Below are 22,851 nucleotides of genomic sequence, written 5' to 3' on the forward strand. Positions count from 1 at the left end.
TAGCGGCATCCGATCGGTGATTCGGGTGAACGGTCACCTGTCGAAACCGTTTGACATCACGCGTTCGGTCCGTCAGGGGTGTCCCCTGTCGGCGCTTCTGTATGTATTGACTCTCGAACCGCTACTGCGGAAGCTGGCGACACTGAGGGCCCCACGGGAACTGGGTTGCGGGACGAGCGTGTCAGTATAATGCGGAAGATGTCACCGTCATAGTGTCGAGCGACAAACACATCAAGATGATTGGCGACACTAAGAGAATACGAAACGGTGACGGGAGCAAAGGTTAACCCAGAAAAGTCAGTGGATTTGCTACTCGGCACCTGGAGAAGCAAGCCCATGCCGTCCGACTGCGGCTCAGTAGTGGGACGCTGGACGGACGGACCGGTTAAATTGCTCGGGGTCTGGTTCAGTCCGGACCTCCAAATGGATAAGAACTGGGACGAGATCACGAGTAGAGTGGTCGCTCTCAGTCAAACATGGGCCGAGAGAAAGCTGTCTCTAAAAGGCCGGGCGGAGGTGGCGAACGCGTACATCGCATCCGTCATCGATTACCGCCTGACCGTCGTTCCTTGTCCCGACGCCACCATCACCAAACTGGAACGCATGCTCTTCCGCTTCCTGTGGAAGTGTGGCGTTCCGATGGTGAGGAAGTCCATTTGCTGTCAACATCCGTTGAATGGAGGACTGGGCATGCCGTGGTTGATGATGCGCAGGCATGCGCTGAGACTGCGACATCTCTGGAAATTCATCGACGACGGTGAACAGGTGTGGGCGCCGTTTGTGAGGCGCGACTTCCCGCAGCTCGTCTCACCGACCGAACTGCAAACGTGGATCAAAAAGAGACCGAAACTGGGCGATTGGCACAGGAGTGTCGCCAAGCTCTACAGCAGCTCTGCCGTTCGGGGTCAAACTTGTGCAACTTACAAACGACTAAAGCGTTCTATAGAGGACTAGTGGAGGGGAGGTCCGACGACACACTCGGGGCAAACCTGGGCGTCGACGAAGAATTCCTAACCCGCCTGTTCAGGACGACGTTCGGGCCGGGGCCTATGGATAACTTCCAGAAATCCCTGGCTTGGCAGTGCTATCGAGACGCACTACCTGTTCGAGAGAAGAGCTACAGACACGGTTCGAAAACCATCACCGGACCGACCTGCCCGAGATGCGGTCAGAGCGACGAAACCGTTCTGCACGCACTCGTGCGGTGTCCAGATATTCAGAGCTGTGGTCATTCGTCGAACAGCTGTTGTCACGTGTAGGTCGGGCTCGCCTATCGGCCGAGTCTATCGTCAAATTGTTCCACCACCTTCCTTTAAACGGGAAGGAAAACGGTTTTCGTTACGCTGATGGCTATGGCGAAGAATGTGTGTGGTGGACGCGTTTGAAAAGACTGCAACGAGAAGTAAGGCGACTTACTCAGTGTTCTTTTTCGAATTGTCTGAGGTGACCTTGGTCTTTTTGTAGGTTTTTTCTCTCCAAGGCTACACCTAAACTGTGAACCTTATATATATATATATTATAAATATATCTATATATATATATATATATATATATATATATATATATATAGCCTTTTTATACACCACACAACCCACAGATCCCTATTGATCAAACGTTTTTGTTTTGTTTTTTTTTGTGCCCCACCCAAACCCACCTCGAAAAGAAAAAATTCTACATTGTATTTCGTCCATTTTTTATTCTGTGTTTAGCCCTGTGTGGCTACAATAAAAGTTATCTATCTATCTATCTATCTATCATCTATCTATCTATCTATCTATCTATCTATCTATCTATCTATCTATCTATCTATCCCATCTATCTATCTATCTCTCTATCTATCTATCTATCTATCTATCTATCTATCTATCTATCTATCTAACTATCTTTCTGTCTGTCTGTCTGTCTGTCTATCTACCTACCTATCTCTCTCTCTCTCTGACTCTCTGTCTGCTGTCTGTCTATCCCCAAATCTATCAATCCATACTCACACACATATTTACACACACGCACACATACATAATACATACACACATATTTACACACACGCACACATACATAATACACATACACATATTTACACACACTCACACATGCATAATACGACACACATATTCACACACAAGCACACATACATAATACATACACACATATTCACACACACGCACACATACATACCTAAATAAATACATGCATACAGACATACATATGTTAACACAAAATCCATGACTTACCGTTTTTGATGGGAGCACAATATTGACGGTCTCAGGACGACAAAGCAGATCAAGAAGGGAACAACCTTTAATAATTGAGAATTAAAACGTCGAAATTGTTAGATATAATCTGCCTGTAAGATATAATCGGTGTCTCCTCTACAAAATTTCCTTTCTCCGATAGCGTACACTTGGATATAGGCTTGAAACCCCACTACGCAACTGTGCTGCCAACAATGTCTCCACAGGTAGGATTAGGATACTCTCAATCCCCAGCTTTCGGATTGTATTATGGAGTGAAACCTACTAGGTGTGAGGGTTCACCTCTTGAAACTAAGGCTGAATATGAAGGACCACTGTGGCTGCTGTAAGTATAAGCAGCAAACACCGAGGTCAAATACAAATCCTTCCTAAGCAAATTCACCTCAGCTTTAGATATATTTGGGGTAAAGTCATTTGTCCCGCAAGGAGACTTCAGTGCACACCTTGGCACTGATAACCGTGAGAAGGATTGATTGGAAGGAATGTCGTCAGTGAACTTAATGGAGAGATCATAGCAGCCTTCTGTGCAGGATACACACTCTCCACTCTATGGTATAGATATTATTTTAAGACAGGGATATTTATAAGGGTGCCTGGCATAGAAATACTTGGTGACAGAGGTTTCTGATTGAGTTCGGTCCTCTTTCACTCTTTGCTGAACGTTTGTGTAAGAGGAAGGGTGGAGTTATCAACTCGTCACTACCTAAATGTCTAAAAACCTGAAAATTCCTACAGTTTACCGAACACTTGAAATTGGTAAGTCCAATTCGACTTACAGAATACAGTTGGAAGCCGCAGTGGATGCTGGGATCAGAAACAAAAATGTGGAGACTTTTGCATCCAAATTGAGAGTGACCCGCCTGAATGAAGTTGGACCTCGAAATGGATTCGTGATTGTATTATTTTATTCAGCAGGTTCTTCTTCGGTTGAACGCTTATTTGAGCTAAACTCACTTAAAAGTGATAAAGCTGCTGGTGATAAGCACGTTCGGCTTGATATTTTAGAAACCTTAAATACAGATGGTATTCTCTGAGTGACCCATGTATGCTAGGTGGATGGGACCTCTGGAAAAAACACCAAGGCAATGGTAATATGGAGTGACAGTCACAATTTTTTCAAACAAAGATCAAAGAGTGTGTTCTAATTATAGAAAAGTCTACACTTGATGTCAGGAAAAGATATGTAGGGAAATTGTCGCGCCCAAGATTACCGTCCGACACGCGGTACACCTGACCAGATAGTCGTTCAAAGATAGATCTTCCAGCAAAATTTGATGCATTTCCAAGGTTTAGACGCTGTAAACCACGAAAAGGCACACGATCATGTGTCCTGGGGAATGTTGTGGATGGTTTACCAGGAAGGTGAGTTTAATGGGCAAATACTGGTTGCCATATGGAGGTTGAAATGATTGTATTTATGTAAAAGTCGAAATTTTTCAACTTGAAGGTTTCACTTAGTTGAAGTGTGCATTGTTAGTGCCCCTTCTCACATTCTTTTTTGTGATCTGGTTGAATATGCTCAGCCATTGTGGTAGAGGTATCCCAATTCATCTCTACGTGATCGGTCGACTGTTATTTGTAGACGACATGTATAGCACCGCATATATACTCATATACACAATAAATGGCATTGTATATTAGAGTAAATTTTATTAAGGGAATTATTGTAAAGTAGAATATATTTCGAAATAAATTCAGGCAAGTGTCTTAGTATATACTATTGTGGACATGTGGATAGTAATGTGGAACTAATTCAAAGTTGGTGAAATTATAAACCATGACTTAAGGAGACACGGGTAAAAGACTTTAGCTATAAAATTAGTTCTTACTTGGTGTGTCATCAGGTTTATCGTCGAGAGATTTCTTGGAGATGAAACGGTTCTGTGAAAAAATAGAAATAGCATCATATAAATAGAACTTCAGGGTATTTATTATCGTTTAGAACTTAAAACAATGCAATAGATGACAACATATTCGGACAGGTATCATTGCCAACACTACCATCTCAACACCTTAGGAATCTTCTAGAAGGCGTTTCAATCCAGTCAAAGGATTTTCTGAACAATATCAGACAATACAACTCTGCATTTCAAATGACATCGTTTGGTGAATCTAAGAAGATAGATAAACATGAATTTACGCCGACGTCAAAGTTCAAGGGCAAGTCTATCCCCTCATTGGTTCTCTGGTACCCGCGAATGAACAACCACAGTTCCTCCAAATTTACTCTATGAGTGATGTAGGACAACAAACCCGACGTGAGGTGCCAAAATTTCCGATGATGGGTCGTGTTAGACACAGCGCACACTGCTGCAAAGGAGAGTATATCCACTGACAGCTTTTCGGTGCGTTCAAAAATCACACAAACCCCACCCTCAATTTTGCATGACAGGTTAGGGCCTGAAACACTCCAAACGGACGCATAGCATGTTGCTTAGTCGAATTAGCCCAGCATTTACTCTACAAATATTTTGCTGTCAATGTTGCACTTTCCCATATCACCTGTTTCAAAGATGGAACGTCTTAGAGAATGACATCTGCAAATGTAGAAAGGTAGGTACACTAACACGTTATCTTTCCAACTGTTCATTAGCATTGAACAGGTACACATGGAGGCACAACTTGGTCCTTAAGGTTATCTTCAATGCTATAAAGAACCAAATTCATCTCAACAACACTGAGGAAAAACCGCTAAAAGTATCATCAAGAGATTTCATTACCATCGTGCGACCAGGTCAGCGGATACGTTTCAAGAAGAAGATCAAGAAACATCCTGAGAGAAATGAAAAGTGGAACGGCTATTGGGAGGTAACTGCAGATTTACCTGGGTGCCAGGTTTTCTTTTCCATCCCAGTTTCGAAAAAAACAGATATTTTGATGTGGTGTGAAAGAAAGAAAGTTGTAAATATAGTCGAGCTAACAGTTCCTCATGAAGATAATATGGACGCCGTTCGGGCTAGAAAATTGAACCGTTATGAAAACCTTGAGGAATGTGAAGACGCAGGCTGGAAAGTGGAACATTTTCCTATCGAAGTCGGATGGAGACGCAGGTTTCTTAATAATGTCGCTTATTATGCAGTGTACAATGTTAAAATTTTGTGTCTGTTACAGTTAAATTCGATTATTATAATTTGAAAAAAGGGACTATTTATTGCTTGTTTTGAAGCAAAATTTGTTTTAATTCCCCCTTGCGGGGAAACGTTTTACTTTATTTATTAGTGTTTTTACACAATGGAAGGTACTGTCACGCGTAGGGAGAGTGTATCTCCAGTGCCAAGTACCAGTAAGGATTCTGTAGTGAGCAGAAGGATATTAGAAGAGCCAATAAGGAGCTTTGCGGCTGCGCCGGAGGAAACTCAAGGAAAATTGATACAACCAATTTGAAGGCAAACCGAGAGCTGTTAACAAAAGAAGGACCGAAATAAAGGTGGTCCCTCCTCATAGCATCATTAAAGATGCACTCGAAAGGACTGTAATTTTCAAAACATATAATGTTGAACAGAAAAAAGTTAACTATGTCAATGACAGAAGTGTAGAAAAATATTTAAGGCCAATTTGGAAGAACATCACATATTTGGCCAGAGGAAAAAGATATGCAGCTGTTGAAGTGAGGATGTCAACAGTGGAACAGGCGCAAAAGTATTCTGTGGAGCCTCTTCGAACGGATGAGGTAGTACTGTTGCCATTTTATATGGGGAGGAGAACCTCCCGAATAAAGATAAGCTGTGTACCACCGGAGGCGGACGCCGGATGGCTAGTAGCGGCAGTACTGTATGACCTAGAGGAAGAAATCACACTGCTTTCTGCGGAAGTAACAGAAGACAAAGTCTGGCTTGGCCAAACAATAAAAATGCTGATCCAAGCAGAGCCTATGACCCTAGAAAAAATTCCAGAGGTCATAGATACAATGGGTACGAAGTTAGTAGTCATGGTGGAAGGTAGAAAACCCAGATGTTTTAAATGTGGAAAGAAGGGCCATGTTAGGTCCGAATGCAAGAGTGGTGAAGAAAAAGAAAAAGAGGAGAACATTGAAGAAAACTCGGAAGATGAAACTACAGAGAATGGAAAAACAGAAGAAGAAAGCACAGAAGAAGAAAATGAGAGCGGAAATAAAGAAGAGACGGAATGGAAGAGAACTGGTAGCCAAAGGAAATTAAAGAGAAATGTTAAATCATTGGCAAAAATGCAAACTCAAAGAAGGCAAGAAAAAGCCAAAAAATCAAAAACAAAAGAAATACGAGAGAAAGAAGTTCTATATATGGCGGTTCGAACCTCAAACTCGAGATTAATGAGCCAAATACAAATTAAAAAACTAAAAAGAACTGGATGCAAAAACGTTAAAGACGGTTTCGAAGTCTACCACGTAGACAGAACGTCTTACAACGTTCTAGCAAATGACTATCGGAGTGATGTTGGCTTAATTAAAACGACTCCACGAGCCCGAGAAAAAGAAAAAGAGGCGGACCCACCTCCGCCTTTTAGCGAAGACACAAGAAATTGAGGTAAGACTTATGGCAGTTCACGTTGGATGTTTAAATGTGCGTGGCCTGACGGCGGGATGGAAGCAAGGCCGCTTCTTAAACGACGTCATGTCACATAATTTTGATGTCATTGTTGCTACTGAAACCCGGTTAAAGGGATCAAGAGGACTGCTCCCACTCCTGGACGGATACGAGAAATTTTTTTCCAGGTCCACCGGCGGGTGGGTGTGGGGGTGTTGGTCCTACTAAAAAGAAACCGGGTTTCAGAGAAGAAGTTAATTTTTTGTGACCCAGAGGGTAGGCTGGTCGTCTTCGACCTGACTTTAAGTTGCGGTAAGAAAATCAGACTGGTGGCAATTTACACCCCCACAATGGTCAGTCTGAGTATTTCCGAGACCTAGAGAAGTTTCTTGGTACGGCGTACCCATTAGTTTTGTTAGGTGACTTTAATGTTATTCAAGATGCGCGCGTGGATAATGTTGGCTCGAACCCAAATAGAATACCTAATGCCGGTTTCCGGGATCTACTAAGTCGCTTTCAGCTAGTAGATCCATACAGACTTGAATTCCCGAACACCCCAATGTGGACATGGTTAAGTGGTGACGGGTCTTTTAAGTCCTATATAGATAGGATGATTCTAATTAGAGAAACAGATAGATCCATAGCTAAGTGTCCACAGTTCCACTTGGTCAGCTACAGTGATCATAAATTGGTCACTTGTAAGCTGAACCTAGATAAGTTACAGAGTAGAGGATCCGGTTACTAGAAACTCAATAAGTCCCATTTGGCGAACGAAGAGTACAGAAGCCGGATTAAGTTACTGATACAGAGGGCTTTAACTGGTACCATCATTAATAATAAATGGTGGTACGCCCTCAAAAGAGCCATTAAATTTGAATCTATTAGATATAGCATAGGTTTAGTGGCAAGAGAGCGTAAGAGGGAACTAGAACTGGTTAAGGAATTAGAGGAAGCAGGGTTGACTGGTAGTGCTGCTGAGGCGAAGGCTAAGAGACTGGAATTAAACCAGCACCTCGAGGCCAAACACATGGGATGCATTATCAGGGCTAGACTTCGTGCAATGGGGAGTGAGGGGATCAATGCCGCTGGATGGGCTCGGGTGATGGAAACCCAACGTGGAAATGATTCCACAATTCGATCTGTGGAGAACCTACAAGGCGAGATTGTGAACGAACCCGATGAGATGTGTCAGGCTTTTCAGGAGCACTTTGCACAGCTTTTCGGGAGGGGCGATGGATCGGATGGTAGGTTGGACCTTTCGGACTTCCTTGCCGGGCTGCCGCGTCTCTCGGGGCAGGATGCTGAGTGCTGTGAGGGTCCGATAACACCTCAGGAGGTGAGAGAGGCTATAACGAACTGTAAAGCTGGTAGGGCGCCGGGACTTGGTGGTTTGCCTTATGAAATGTACAAAAGTATGCCAGACTTGTATGGGCAAATTCTGGCCGGGGTTTACGATAGCTGGCAGTAGAATGGGTCGATTCCCAGATCTGTACGCAGGGGAGTGGTGACTGTGGTCAGGAAGGACCCAAACAAGGGAGATAAGATAGACAACTTTAGGCCCATCACTCTGTTAAACGCAGAGGTGAAGATTTTGGCCAAGGTACTAGCAAAAAGATTGGGGCAGGTCGCGAATACTCTGATCGGCAAGGCAAAAACCTGTGCCGTCCCCGGCAGAAGCATTCAGGACAATCTCCATCTTATACGCTATACCTTAGAAGGGTTTGGTAGTGATTCTGGTAGTGATTTTGGTCCATTTAGATCAGTCAAAAGCATTCGGTAGGGTTGACTAACGATACCTGGTGTCCGTGTTAGCACAGTTCGGGCTGGGTCTTGGCTTCTTTAGGTGGATAATCCAATTATACGACAACATCGATTCGATCGTTCGGGTGAACGGATTTCTTTCTAGGCCGTTCTCTATGAAGCGCTCGGTTCGCCAAGGATGTCCGCTTTCGCCACTTTTGTATGTGATGGCCCTAGAGCCGTTACTGCAAAAGTTGAGCGGCATCCCGAGGGGGCCGGCTGTTGGAGAGTCGGTTTCAGCATATGCGGATGACATCACCATTCTTGTAACCAAGATGGAACACCTACAGAGGGTACGTGAAACAATTAAGGTTTACGAGACGGTGGCAGGAGCAAAGATTAACCGGGAAAAGTCAGTCGGCTTGCAACTCGGCACCTGGAGGGGCAAGTCGATGCCTTTGGATAGCGTCGTGGGACGTTGGACGGAGGGCCCGGTTAAGCTGCTAGGGGTATGGTTTAGACCATACCTCCAGGTAGAAAAGAACTGGGCAGAGGTATTGAGCAAGGTGACCTGCATAGTCAAGACCTGGTCTTGGCGGTGGCTATCTTTGAAAGGGAGGGCGGAGGTGGCCAATGTGTTTATCGCATCGGTCATCATTTACCGCCTAACCGTCGTGCCCTGTCCCGGTTCGTGGTTGAGAAGCAGATCTTCCGCTTTTTGTGGAAGGGCACCACTCCTCTAGTGAGGCGTTCTATCAGCTGCCAAAAGCCGTTGAATGGGGGACTGGGGATGCCTTGGCTGTTGATGTGCAAACATGCGCTGAGGTTCAGGTATCTCTGGCTACTCCTGAATGGTTAACAGGTGTGGTCTCCGCTCGCGAAACGGATGTTTCCCAGGTTCACAAGTTTTAGTGGACAAGAAAGCTGGTTCTTTCGTAGAACGAGGTTGGGTACATGGTTTACGGAGTGCCGTAAAGCACTCCTACAGTTCCATCGCTCGGGTAATGCTAGCGGTTTTGGTACCACCACATTTTTCTATAGCAGGTTGGTAGAGGCTGGGAACGACAATACCCTAGAGGAAACCCTAAGTCTCGGAGATAACTAGTTAGACAGTCTGTTCCGAAGGACGTTTGGGCCGGGGTGTTTGGATAATTTCCAAAAATCCCTGGCCTGGCAATGTTACCGAGGAGCCTTACCCGTTCGGGATAAGCTCGCAGGACACGGTCGAACCACCACTGCCGACTGTCCAAGATGCGGACGGGATAGGGAAACTGGCCTGCACGCTATTGTTCAGTGTTCGGGAGTGTCTGAAGTGTGGGTTTCTGCAGAACATCTGCTGTCAGGTTCGGGAAGAGTACAGCTGTCGTCTGAGTCAATTGTAAAAACTGACCCGCCGGATTTCCTCACGAAAGAAGATAAGCAATGTTTTCTCGCAGTAGTAGCAATAGCGAAAGAGGTGGTATGGAAGTCGCGAATGAAAGGTTTGGCGACAGGCAACCTCATCTCCGGTCTCGGGTTGGTGAGATATTTTATCTTCCTCCTTAAAAGGAAGGTGAGGCTGGAAAGAAGATGCCTGTCAAAGAAAATGTTCAAAGAAAGATGGTTGCATGTTGCGAGGGTGCTGGGAATGAAAGATTCCTCATGAACATGTCATAAGTCTGCATACAAATGTTTCAGTAGGAGAATGGGGCTCGTGGGGTCGGAGCGTAAGCCATCTCTCTGCTTCATCTCATGTGTGTATTTCGTCCTTTTTGTATCTCATTCGATTTCATTCGATTTCATTATATTTTGTAAAATTTTAAAAGTCATATAATCATTGAGTGTCTGACCCCAATCAGGCTGTATTGTCCCCCTCTATGTTTGGGCCCATGTGGCTAATAAAGAAATTGGATGTAGAGGGTTTGTTGGACACAGCGTGAGACGACTGTTGTTATCGCTAGGCCTAACTCATCGTAAAGTCAATACCATCATGACTGATATCCAATCTACAGTGGAGAAGGCTAGCCACTGGATTTGGTTAAAAAGAGACGATGAGCGATGGCTAAAAGTATATTGAGTTCTTCATAACCAGCTGATCTAGCAAGCGGGGCCTCATATCAGTGAGGCGGGCCGGTGCGCATTGATGCCGTCGAGAGGTAGGCCCCGAAACGGCGCGCAATCTCTCCTGATGACCCCATACACTTGCTAGCTTCCGGTATACGGAGCTTTTAACTGGTAGCACTTGCATGTGCAAGTTGTTTGCAAGACATCTAAGACCTTGTGGTAGGGAACCACTGACAAACCGGAAAGACGGTTAGGCATCTTGGAAAGACAAGAGGACTGCTCGGAAAGACGAGCGGACAATAGGAAAGACTATCGACACCAGGAAAGACTGGTGGAGGCTGCAGACTTACGATCCTCGCCTTTGTAATATATTGTAACAGATATGAATGGATATGACAGCCCCACGATCGACCGAGAGGGGAGAATCGAGAATCAATCAAACCCAGTCAGCACGGAAATGACCTTGGAAATGAGTGCGGTTATTCATTCGAACAGCGAACGAAATGCAAACAACTTTGGATGCAAGCTGTGCTGTAGAACCTTTGCAACTGTGAGAAGCTTGAAGATACATCAGGGAAAGACTTGTGAGAAGAGGACAGAGCAGTGTGGATCGTCAGATCGTAAAACACGTGGCAAATCATCCCCGGACTCAAACCACAGCGGATCGATAAATGCTACAGCAGAGACCTTTTCGCGTGATGAAACTACAAGTCATGAAACTGGTGCATCGGATAATACTCAGAGGAAACCGAGGGTTTTGTGGCCTGCTGCTAATGAGAAAGTGAAATATAAAGAGTTTGAAAACAAGGTTTGTCGGGCTCTTTATAAAATGACAGGCTCTACAGTGGAGAAACTGGGCAAATTATCAAGCTCAATATACGATATAGAAAAAGATTTATTTGGAATAAAAGAGAATATCCGGCTAGAGAAAGGAAAGTGTGGACCAAGCAAGAGGATCAGAAAAATGCAGCAGTTGAGGAAGGAAAAGTCCGACTTAAGAAAGCGATGGAGATGTGCTGCACTAGATGAGAAACCTGGCCTTGCGCTGCTGTATAACGATTTGAAGAGGAAATGTCGTTATGTGCAACGACATATCCGCCGATGTGAGCGTCGAAAAGAAAGTAAAAGGACTCGGGGGCAGTTTCTGAAGGACCCGTACGGGTTTACTAAGAAGCTATTAACTGAACCGAAGAGTGGCACTTTATCGTGTACTAAAGAAGAATTGGATGCTCATATCAAGGATACCTACAAGGCAAGATCTTTATGGGAATTCTGTCGAGGAGAACAGTGGCATATTTACACAAATTACTAATAACAGCCATGGACCACTTCCACATTCCTGACAAAGTGATCAAAATAATGAGGATGTACTATGACAGTTTCGAAATGAGGTTTACGACTGGAAATTTTACAACAAATTGGCACCGATTGGAAGTTGGCATTGCTGCTGGCTGTACGATATCTGTCACGTGGTTTATCTTAGTCATGGAGTTGATTTTGGAAGGTGTAGATTTTTCGGAACAAATCGCCCAGGTACAATCGCCTAAGAAAGCCTTCATGGATGACGTGACACTTCTAGCTACAGATGAAAAAATCATGCAGAATGCCCTCTTGAGATTAGACGAACTTGTAAGGTGGTCAAGGATGCGATTTAGAGCAAAAAAGTCGCGTAGTCTGACATTTGTTAAGGGAGTGCAGAAAGAATTTAAGTTTCGAATATCTGAAGAAAGCATTCCAACAGTCAAGGAAGAGCCCGTCAAGAGCTTAGGACGAGTATACGCTGGAACATTGTCAGACAGAAGTCGTGGGATTGAAATTATGAAACAGGCCGAGGCTGGGTTATCAGCGATTGATAATTCGAAGTTTCCAGGTAAATATAAAATTGATGTTTGTGACAGCACATAAGATCTCCTCAGCAGGATCAATGACTGTAACAACACTTATGACCTTGACAGGATGTATGGTGGGTAGCATGGATGTGGTATCCCTATACCCATCGATCGACGTAGATTTTGCGGTGGAGAAGTGCGTGGAGATGATCAACGAGAGCCAGGTGGAGTTCCGTAATGTCAACACAGAAGAACTGGGCCTCCTACTTAGACTGACATGTAATAATGAATACTTAGATAAGCATAATCTTAGTAGTTTCTGCCCCAGTAGATGTTTAAGAGGTAGACCGCCCACAATTACTTCTATGGCTAGGAAGACACATATAGAAAGATGGCGCGGATGGACCAGAGCCATACGGAGCCCCGCAAATGTCCATCAGGCAAAGAAAATGATCGCACATGCACTAGGAGCTAGTATAAGAGTTACCCTAAAAGGCCACACGTTTAAGTTTAATAATAAAATATATGCCTAGGACGAGGGGGCAGCTATCGGCGTTAGTATCGCTGGTGATGTGGCTAACCTTTCCATGGTATGGTGGGACAGAAGGCTTAAAGAACGCCTAACACAGAACTCCATACTCGTAAACATGTACTCTCGCTATGTTGATGATATCAACATAGTGGTAAAGGCACCTCCACAAGAGAGTACTCTTGAAAGAGAAATAGAAACTAATACTATGGAGAGTATCCAGCAAATACATAACTCCATCCTCCAGAGTATTAAGGTTACAATAGACTACCCCACTAAACACCCCAACCATAGACTACCAGTGCTAGACACTGAACTCTGGCTAGAAATTGTGAATAATAAAACCCAAATCCTTCATTCATACTATGCCAAACCTATGGCCTCAAAATACTTGATCCACCGGAACTCAGCCATTGCGGACAATGCCAAATTCAATATTTTGATGGCAGACCTCGTCAGAATAATGAGAAATGTGTCACGCATGTGCGAGCCTACAGAGTTTAAGAAACACATATGATATTTCATTCACCGCATGCAGTTCTCAGGTTACATCCATAAAAGAAAGGATCAGAGTATACAAAGGAGCCATGAAGAAATTTGATAATATATTATGTAATGATAGGAATGGGATTTGTCCACTCTATAGGAACAAGTCATGGAACACTATAGAAAGGACAAAAAAGAAAATAGGGAAGGCCAACTTATGGTATGATAACCATAAATACCAGAGTGTCATGTTCGTTGACACCACCCCTGGAGGTGAACTGGCGTACCGCTTTAGAAGGACCCTAGACAAACTGAAGCTAAGAATTAACGTTGTTGAAAAGCCAGGCAACCCTATCAAATCTATAATTGGTAGAACCTATCTTTTAGTAGAACCCCCAGTACGGATAAGTACTGTACTGTATGTAGATTTAGCCCACAAACAAACTGTAAAGCCAGGAATGTAGTCTATAGTATAAGATGTATAGAGGGACGATGCAGTAACAAGACGACATACGTAGGGGAAACGGCAAGAAGCATAGGAGAGCGGGTAAATGGACATTGGAGACAACTCAAGGAAGGTAAAAGCTCATCGATTCTGTACCAACACGCCGAACAGAAACACGGGGGATCAATCAATAACATACAAATTAAAATATTGTCCACACATAGAACAGATGCAACAATTAGATAAATTACAGAAGCTACACACATAATAGAAAATAAACGTAGCCTGAATAGAAAACTAGAATGGAGCACTAACACACACCACAACATGTGACGATAGAGGCTCCAGAAAACATAATAAATACACAGATAAATAAACAAATATAAATAAATAACTATATATATATATATATATATAAATGTATATATATATATGTATGTATATATATGTGTGTGTATATATATGTATATATATATATTTTTTTCAATTCGATTTATTATTGTTATTACTACTATTGTTGTTATACATACATACATACAAGCATATGTAATGATAATAATAAGTAGATGTAAACACATGAACAAAATAAGAATAAACAAAAACAACAACAACAAAAACAAAATACAAATTACATGAACGTATATAAACAGAAGATAGAAATATTACAGGCATCCCCCCACATACACACACTATATAAACATAGACGCACATAGAGATATAAGCATGCGCAAATGAAGACATACAATAGAAATACAAAAGGCTTACGGTTAGTAAGGAGAGACACAAATAAGAAAGAAGAAATCAAAGGACCACTGATGCGGTCACAGGAGTGTGACGAAAGAACTCTGGCCGAAATAAGATTAAGATTAATGTAAAAAATAAATAACACTGAAGCAAAATAACACCAAATATATCAATATGACCATTCCGAAATATAACAATATCTGTTTCAACACACGACTTCACATAAAAAATCTTGCACAACAAATATTTAAACGTACTATATATATATATATATATATATATATATATATATATATATATATATATATATATATATATATATATATATATATATATATATATATATATATATATATATATATATATATATATGTATGTATGTATGTATGTTTAGGTGTGTGCGCCTGTGTTATTTTATGTGTATACGTGTGTGATGGATCGTACGTGTGTGTGTGCTGTATAGGAACATATGTACATGGTCCATGCATACATCCTTACATCCATCCATCCATCCATCCATCGGTATGTACATACATCCATATATTCATACATACATCCATATATTCATACATACATCCATATATTCATACATACATACGTAGATGCATACATATATGCACGCATACACACATGCATACATTCACGCATACTTGCATATATAAATACATAAAGACATACATATATTAACACAAAATCCATGACTTACCGTTTTTGATTTCTCTTCCATTTTTCCTATTCTTGAATCTTGATGAAGATTGACGATCGTCAGCACGAGAAGAACCCCAAAAGCTATGAGAGAAGAAATGGAATAACGCTGCGAAATATTCCTGGGCAGTTGTGCGAAATCCATTCTGGTGACAGTTGTCGGTCGTTCGTGATACTTCGTGTGGCTTCAACAAAAGATCGAGATGCGAGGTTTAAGCTGAAGACCTGTAACTGAATTCCACGTATTTATTGAGCGAACAACAACCCAGCTCTGGCATAGATCTTATCGTAAATTTAAGAACCAATGCGATTGGTGGAACTGTAAAAGCGGGTGTGAACTTGTCTGACAGGTTTAATTATTGGAAAGAGATGGTTTGATATTGTCACACAATAATTAGCAAAATATGTTGATGAATGAGAGACACGTGTAAAGTGAAATGATTCCTGTTTCTGGGTATATTATGATATATTTATTTACTAATGTTGTTATTTAATTTTCTTTGTTATTATTGGGAAGCTGTTTTAATATTCAGGAGTGGCTGTGTGGTAAGTAGCTTGCTTACCAACCACATGGTTCCGGGTTCTGTCCCACTGCTCGGCATCTTGGGCATGTGTCTTCTGCTGTAGCCTCGGGCCGACCAATGACTTTTGAGTGGAGTTGGTAGACGGTAACTGAAAGAAGCCTGTCGAATATATGTATATATGTATATATATATATGTATGTGTGTGTATATGTTTGTGTGTCAGTGTTTGTCCCCCCACCATCGCTTGACAACCGATGCTGGTGTGTTTACGTCCCCGTCACTTAGCCGTTCGGCAATAAGAGATCGATAGAATAAGTACAGGGCTTACAAGGAATAAGTCCCGGGGCCGATATGCTCGACTAAAGGCGGTGCTCTAGCATGGCCGCAGTCAAATGACTGCAACAAGTAAAAGAGTAAAGTGTAAAAGAGTGAGAATATTTCGTTCAACCAACAAATACACAGACGCACACACACACACACACACACACACACACACACATACACACACACTCACACATACACACACACACACACACACAACACACACACACACACACACACACACACACACACACACACACACACACACACACACACACAAGCACACATACACAGTAATCGCAAGACTTAATCTAATGAAGTCTAATGTTCGGTTTGGATTCTTCACAAGATGCGTTAATCTGATTAGAAAAGTTTTATGTGAATATGAAAATCAAAACCTACCAATTCCCACCCACCCACACATATATACACCCACACATATATACACACACACATATATACACACACACATATATACATACATACTTTCATACATACAAGTTTTTATGCATGTGTATATGAATGTAAGCATGTAAATATCTATATACACCTTCACACTTACATATATACATACATACATATATACACACACACATATATACGTTCATACATATATACATACATATGTACAAACGTACATACATGCAAGCATATGTTTGTGTGAGTGTATCTTTATATGTATGAATGTATAAATGTAGGTATGCATGTATATATGTATATGTGTGTATTAAGAGATAGATGAATACTTGCATATATACATATATACACGCACATGTATGTGTGTGTATCTTCGTATGTATGAATGTATGAATATATATATTTATGTATGCATGGATGCATGCATTCATGCATGTGTGTGTTTATATATATATATGTATTGATAGATAGATGATTACATACATACATACATACATACATACATATATACATATATACATACATACTTATATACATATATACATATATACATACATACATACATAGTCAGACAGATAGATTTCGTTTTGTCTGTTTCATTCATTAGACTGCCGCCTGGACCAGTTTTTAAGGGAACTAAACTCCCTCAAGGTCTATTTACGTTGTAAGCCTGGTATTTACTGTATCATTTTCTTACGCGGGGCCACTAAGTTACGGGGATGTAAACATAACAACACCGATGGTGAAACGGTGCTGGAGGAAACACCGATACGCCCGCACCCGTATCTATATATATATATATATATATATATATATATATATATATATATATATATATATATATATATATATATATATATATATATATATATATATAAGTATATACTCTTTTTTTTACTCTTTTATTTGTTTCAGTCATTTGACTGCGGCCAAGCTGGAGCACCGCCTTTAGTCGAACAACTAGACCCTGGGACTTATTCTTTGGAAGCCCAATACTTATTCTATCGGTCTCTTTTTGCCGAACCGCTAAGTGACGGGGGCTTAAACACACCAGCATCTGTTGTCAAGCAATGCTAGAGGGACAAACACAGACAAACAAACATATACATACACATACATATATATATATATATACATATATATATATACATATATATATATATATATATATATATATATATATATATATGTATATATATATATATATATATATATATATATATATATAAACTACAAAATTAGAGAATGGAGAAACATACTTAAATCAATAAAACATCAACTATCCGATGATACCCAATCAATACTTTAATACACCATTACATATGAGTAAAGGCATTATACAAAATGAGATATACAGTAATAGTAAAAAGATAAAGAGATATAAGTAAAACATTTCAAATATAATATGCAATTAAATCAAAACTTCCCCTTCTATTTTTTAATGCCTAAACTGGTATATTATGGCATTAAATTTATTAAGTAAATAAGAGATTTATTTATAATATATAAATTAATATATATTTTATATTTTATAATTTAGCGTACTTGGAATCATAACAAACTTACGATAAATCTAACAACCGTATGTTTACTATGCAACAAACCGGTGTTATAAATTTTAAGTTACCCATGAAATAATTATCTGACTTAGTAACATACTGATATTTAAAAATATATTTATATCTAAATTAAATATTTTATGAAATGCATGGGTGGTTCTTTTTCGTTATTTGAGGCACAGTTATAATTTTGAAGGACTAAATGGTAGCATAGTTGCTTCCCTTTTTGTTTATCTATGTGCTAGTTGTTGCTTGTGATTATGTATGTGTATAAGTGTATGTATATACATATAACTATGTGTGTATGTGCGATTGATCTGTAGATGCGTGTGTGAATATTGGCGTTCCTTGACTAACCAACCGTATAATTTTCTTTTGTGATTTAAATTTCAAACCAATAGCCAATCGAATTAATCTAAATTTTCTTTACCTAGTGGTCAGCATTTCTAAACTCATAGTTATTTCGATCTTGAAAGGATGGACTTGGTGCAAACTTAACTGTATCCATTATTATTATTATTATTATTATTATTATTATTATTATTATTATTATTATTATTATTATTATTATTATTATTATTATTATTAATATTAATAGTAATTTTTATTAACTTTCATAGCTTTAGAATTTTATGAACTGAACCATGGTTTTAATTATTATTTTTCATCTCCCTATGTAATGAGTATTATATTATATAAGTGTAGCATTATGATGTATAAGTTTTTATATTTTACATTTTTATATTTTTATATTTATATGTATATGGTTATATAATATTTTTCACAATTATAACAAATTTAATTTAATTCTCTGAAGAGGCCGTGGGGCATCCTTGTTAATGCCTCATTTATACCTGCCTTTATGGCTTAGAGGTTAAATGAGGTATGACTGCCCTCACTGCCGAAACAGCTGTCAGTTTTGATTTAATTGCATATTATATTTGAAATGCTGACCACTAGGTAAAGAAAATTTAGATTAATTCGATTGGCTATTGGTTTGAAATTTAAATCACAAAAGAAAATTATACGGTTGGTTAGTCAAGGAACGCCAATATTCACACACGCATCTACAGATCAATCGCACATACACACATAGTTATATGTATATACATACACTTATACACATACATAATCACAAGCAACAACTAGCACATAGATAAACAAAAAGGGAAGCAACTATGCTACCATTTAGTCCTTCAAAATTATAACTGTGCCTCAAATAACGAAAAAGAACCACCCATGCATTTCATAAAATATTTAATTTAGATATAAATATATTTTTAAATATCAGTATGTTACTAAGTCAGATAATTATTTCATGGGTAACTTAAAATTTATAACACCGGTTTGTTGCATAGTAAACATACGGTTGTTAGATTTATCGTAAGTTTGTTATGATTCCAAGTACGCTAAATTATAAAATATAAAATATATATTAATTTATATATTATAATAAATCTCTTATTTACTTAATAAATTTAATGCCATAATATACCAGTTTAGGCATTAAAAATAGAAGGGGAAGTTTTGATTTAATTGCATATTATATTTGAAATTATTTACTTATATCTCTTTATCTTTTTACTATTACTGTATATCTCATTTTGTATAATGCCTTTACTCAAATGTAATGGTGTATTAAAGTATTGATTGGGTATCATCGGATAGTTGATGTTTTATTGATTTAAGTGTTTCTCCATTCTCTAATTTTGTAGTATTAATTTACGGTAATATTATTACCTTTACCCATATAATACAATAGATGAACTGATTGTTTGACAATTTTTAACATCTATGTATTAATCTTGTTGGGTACCTATCTGGCAGTATATTGGATATATATTATCCCATGGTGGGTAGAATTTTCAACCCCTATCTCATTTTATAACTTATATATATATATATATATATATATATATACGACAGGCTTCTTTCAGTTTCCGTCTACGAAATCCACTCACAAGGCTTTGGTCGGCCCAGAAGACACTTTCCCCAGATGCCACGCAGTGGGGACTGAACCCGGAACCATGCTACTTACCACACAGCCACTCCTGCGCCTATATAATATGTATATGCATATGGATATATTTGCATATATATATATATATATATATATATATATATATATATATATATATATCCGTCTTCGTACCGATATCTTACAGTCATTTATCTGAGAAATACTCCACACGCACCAACATGCATGAATGATTACCTACAGGTAGTTAGTTGGGTGGTGTACATTTTGTGATATTTCTGAAGCAGATAATTAATACCTTTTATAAGACGAGAACTGAATCTAGATAGGAAACTGTTGATGCGCATTCAGGGCCAACGCAATGGTGCATATAGAAGTTATTTTTGTTGTTGCTGTTGTTGTTGTCGGTAAAGCCCTCATGCACTTTCTGTCCTTTTATGAATCCGAATTGTGAGATTAAAACCGCATAAATTATAACATTGATCTCGATTTGTCAGCTTCCGAGACCGCGAGCGACGCGGCCGCCCGCGCGCCGCGACCGCGCTAATCCCTCGCAAGGGGGCGACGCGCGTTGCGGTCGAGGGACACCTCGCCCGAAAATCCGCCCGCTGCCGCCAGTCAGCGACGAGCATCGGCAACCTACCCGACCCGTCTTGAAACACGGACCAAGGAGTCCCAGTCGACTGCGAGTCGTTGGAGCCTTTCAATTCGCGAACTCCGACGGCACAGCGAAAGCGAGAACGTGACACGACGTCGCCGTCTCGCTTCGGCGTGACGGCGCTTCGAAGCATTGTTCCCGGGTCGGGTCCGCGCGTTCGCCGCGACGTTCGCGTCCGGCGTTCCCGCTCCGACTCAGGTGTAGCAGGCGGCCGGGGACCCGAAAGATGGCGATCCATGTCCGGTCGGGACGAAGCCAGAGGAAACTCTGGTGGAAGTCCGAAGCGCCTCTGACGTGCAAATCGATCGTCGGAACCGGGTGTAGGGGCGAAACACCAATCGAGCCGTCTAGTAGCTGGTTCCCTCCGAAGTTTCCCTCAGGATAGCTGGCGCCAGCGGGAGAACGACACGCAATTCCGTCCGGTAAGGCGAACGACTGGGGGCCCCGGGGACGTTGACGGCCTCGATCTACTCTCGAACTCGGAACGGGCGAAACGGGCCGCTCCTCTCTCGATCGGAGGCGGCCGCCGTTATGCGACAACGAATGCAAGGTGCCAAGTGGGCCACTTTTGGTAAGCAGAACTGGTGATGTGGGATGAACCGAACGTCCGGCTAAGGTGCCCTACTTTTCGCCCATTAGATCCCCGAAAGAGTGTCGGTCGATATAGACAGCAGGACGGTGGCCAGGGAAGTCGGAATCCGCTCAGGAGTGTGTAACAACTTACCTGCCGAATCGACCGGCCCCGAAAATGGATGGCGCTGGAGCGAGCGACCGATGCCGGACCGGCCGGGCGATGCCCCTCAAGTTTTTTTTTTTTTTTTTTTTTGAGGAGGTGGCAAGGTTTGGGGGCCGTGCATCGATAGGAACTGAAAAAAAAAAAATATACCCGGATTTGACTTCCTTTTTTTCTGTTTATGAAAAAAGTACCCGCCTTGCTGATGTTTTTAGATCCCTCTCTACTATGGATTGAATTCCTGGAAGAATTTTAACATTTTAGATTGGCATGTAAGGTTGTCGCAAGATAGGGAATTGGCCTTGAGAATGTGGGACCGCCCACAATAAAAACTGGGAATAAACTCTATAGAGTTTCAGTACATAAGGGGAGGTGGACGGATCGAAGGCGAGGAGATTCCCACTGTCCCTATCTACTGTCTAGCTAAAGCAGAGCTGAGTACGGCGAAGACCACGAGTGTGTGTGTCCGTGTGTTATCGACGAGGCACGAAGCGGCGATTTTACTTTCAAGAGTTCTCGGTCAAGTGCACGAGTGCGCCAAGTTATGCGGCCGGTTGATTGCCGGGGAGTAAGTCTGAGTACGACGAAGACCACGAGTGTGTGTGTCCGTGTGTTATCGACGAGGCACGAAGCGGCGATTTTACTTTCAAGAGTTCTCGGTCAAGTGCACGAGTGCGCCAAGTTATGCGGCCGGTTGATTGCCGGGGAGTAAGTCTGAGTACGACGAAGACCACGAGTGTGTGTGTCCGTGTGTTATCGACGAGGCACGAAGCGGCGATTTTACTTTCAAGAGTTCTCGGTCGAGTGCACGAGTGCGCCAAGTTATGCGGCCGGTTGATTGCCGGGGAGTAAGTCTGAGTACGACGAAGACCACGAGTGTGTGTGTCCGTGTGTTATCGACGAGGCACGAAGCGGCGATTTTACTTTCAAGAGTTCTCGGTCGAGTGCACGAGTGCGCCAAGTTATGCGGCCGGTTGATTGCCGGGGAGTAAGTCTGAGTACGACGAAGACCATGAGTGTGTGTGTCCGTGTGTTATCGACGAGGCACGAAGCGGCGATTTTATGTGCCCGATATCGAAAGAACGCACCTAAGCTCACAGTGTCACCCACGTACACGTGGACGTAGTTGCGACCGATGCCGGAAGGATGTCACGAGATACACGCGGTCGATAGGGCAACGTGGTCCTTCCCGTAAGTTCCCGAAAGATGACAAACAGCGGCCAGTGCAGGTATTGGCGGGCCTGCACCAGTCGCGCGGAGCTCCGCCGCTCTGCCGTGCCCGATCTAGTGAGGCTGAAGCGAACCTCGCGCTCTCGCCCACGTGAACGTGGACGTAGGCGCGATCAATGCCGCCAGCCGCCTGGAGTGTGTGGCGATGTGAAACGG

At 41.5% G+C, this 22,851-nt stretch overlaps 2 long non-coding RNA genes across 2 annotated transcripts; one reads left to right on the forward strand and one right to left on the reverse strand.

Moving 5' to 3' along the window:
- Positions 1 to 603: 603 nt before the first annotated feature.
- LOC115221354 lies at positions 604 to 20,983 on the reverse strand. The gene is made up of 5 exons (XR_005002750.1): positions 20,851 to 20,983; positions 13,644 to 13,648; positions 5,453 to 5,458; positions 734 to 737; positions 604 to 614 (listed from the first exon to the last, which is right to left on the reverse strand). It is a non-coding gene; the product is annotated as an uncharacterized LOC115221354 (long non-coding RNA).
- On the forward strand, positions 9,999 to 21,518 carry LOC118766844. Its single transcript, XR_005002754.1, has 2 exons — positions 9,999 to 10,009; positions 20,693 to 21,518. It is a non-coding gene; the product is annotated as an uncharacterized LOC118766844 (long non-coding RNA).
- Positions 21,519 to 22,851: the final 1,333 nt, after the last annotated feature.

Source organism: Octopus sinensis, linkage group LG18 (assembly GCF_006345805.1).
Source record: "Octopus sinensis linkage group LG18, ASM634580v1, whole genome shotgun sequence".
Classification (NCBI taxonomy): Eukaryota; Metazoa; Mollusca; class Cephalopoda; order Octopoda; family Octopodidae; genus Octopus; species Octopus sinensis.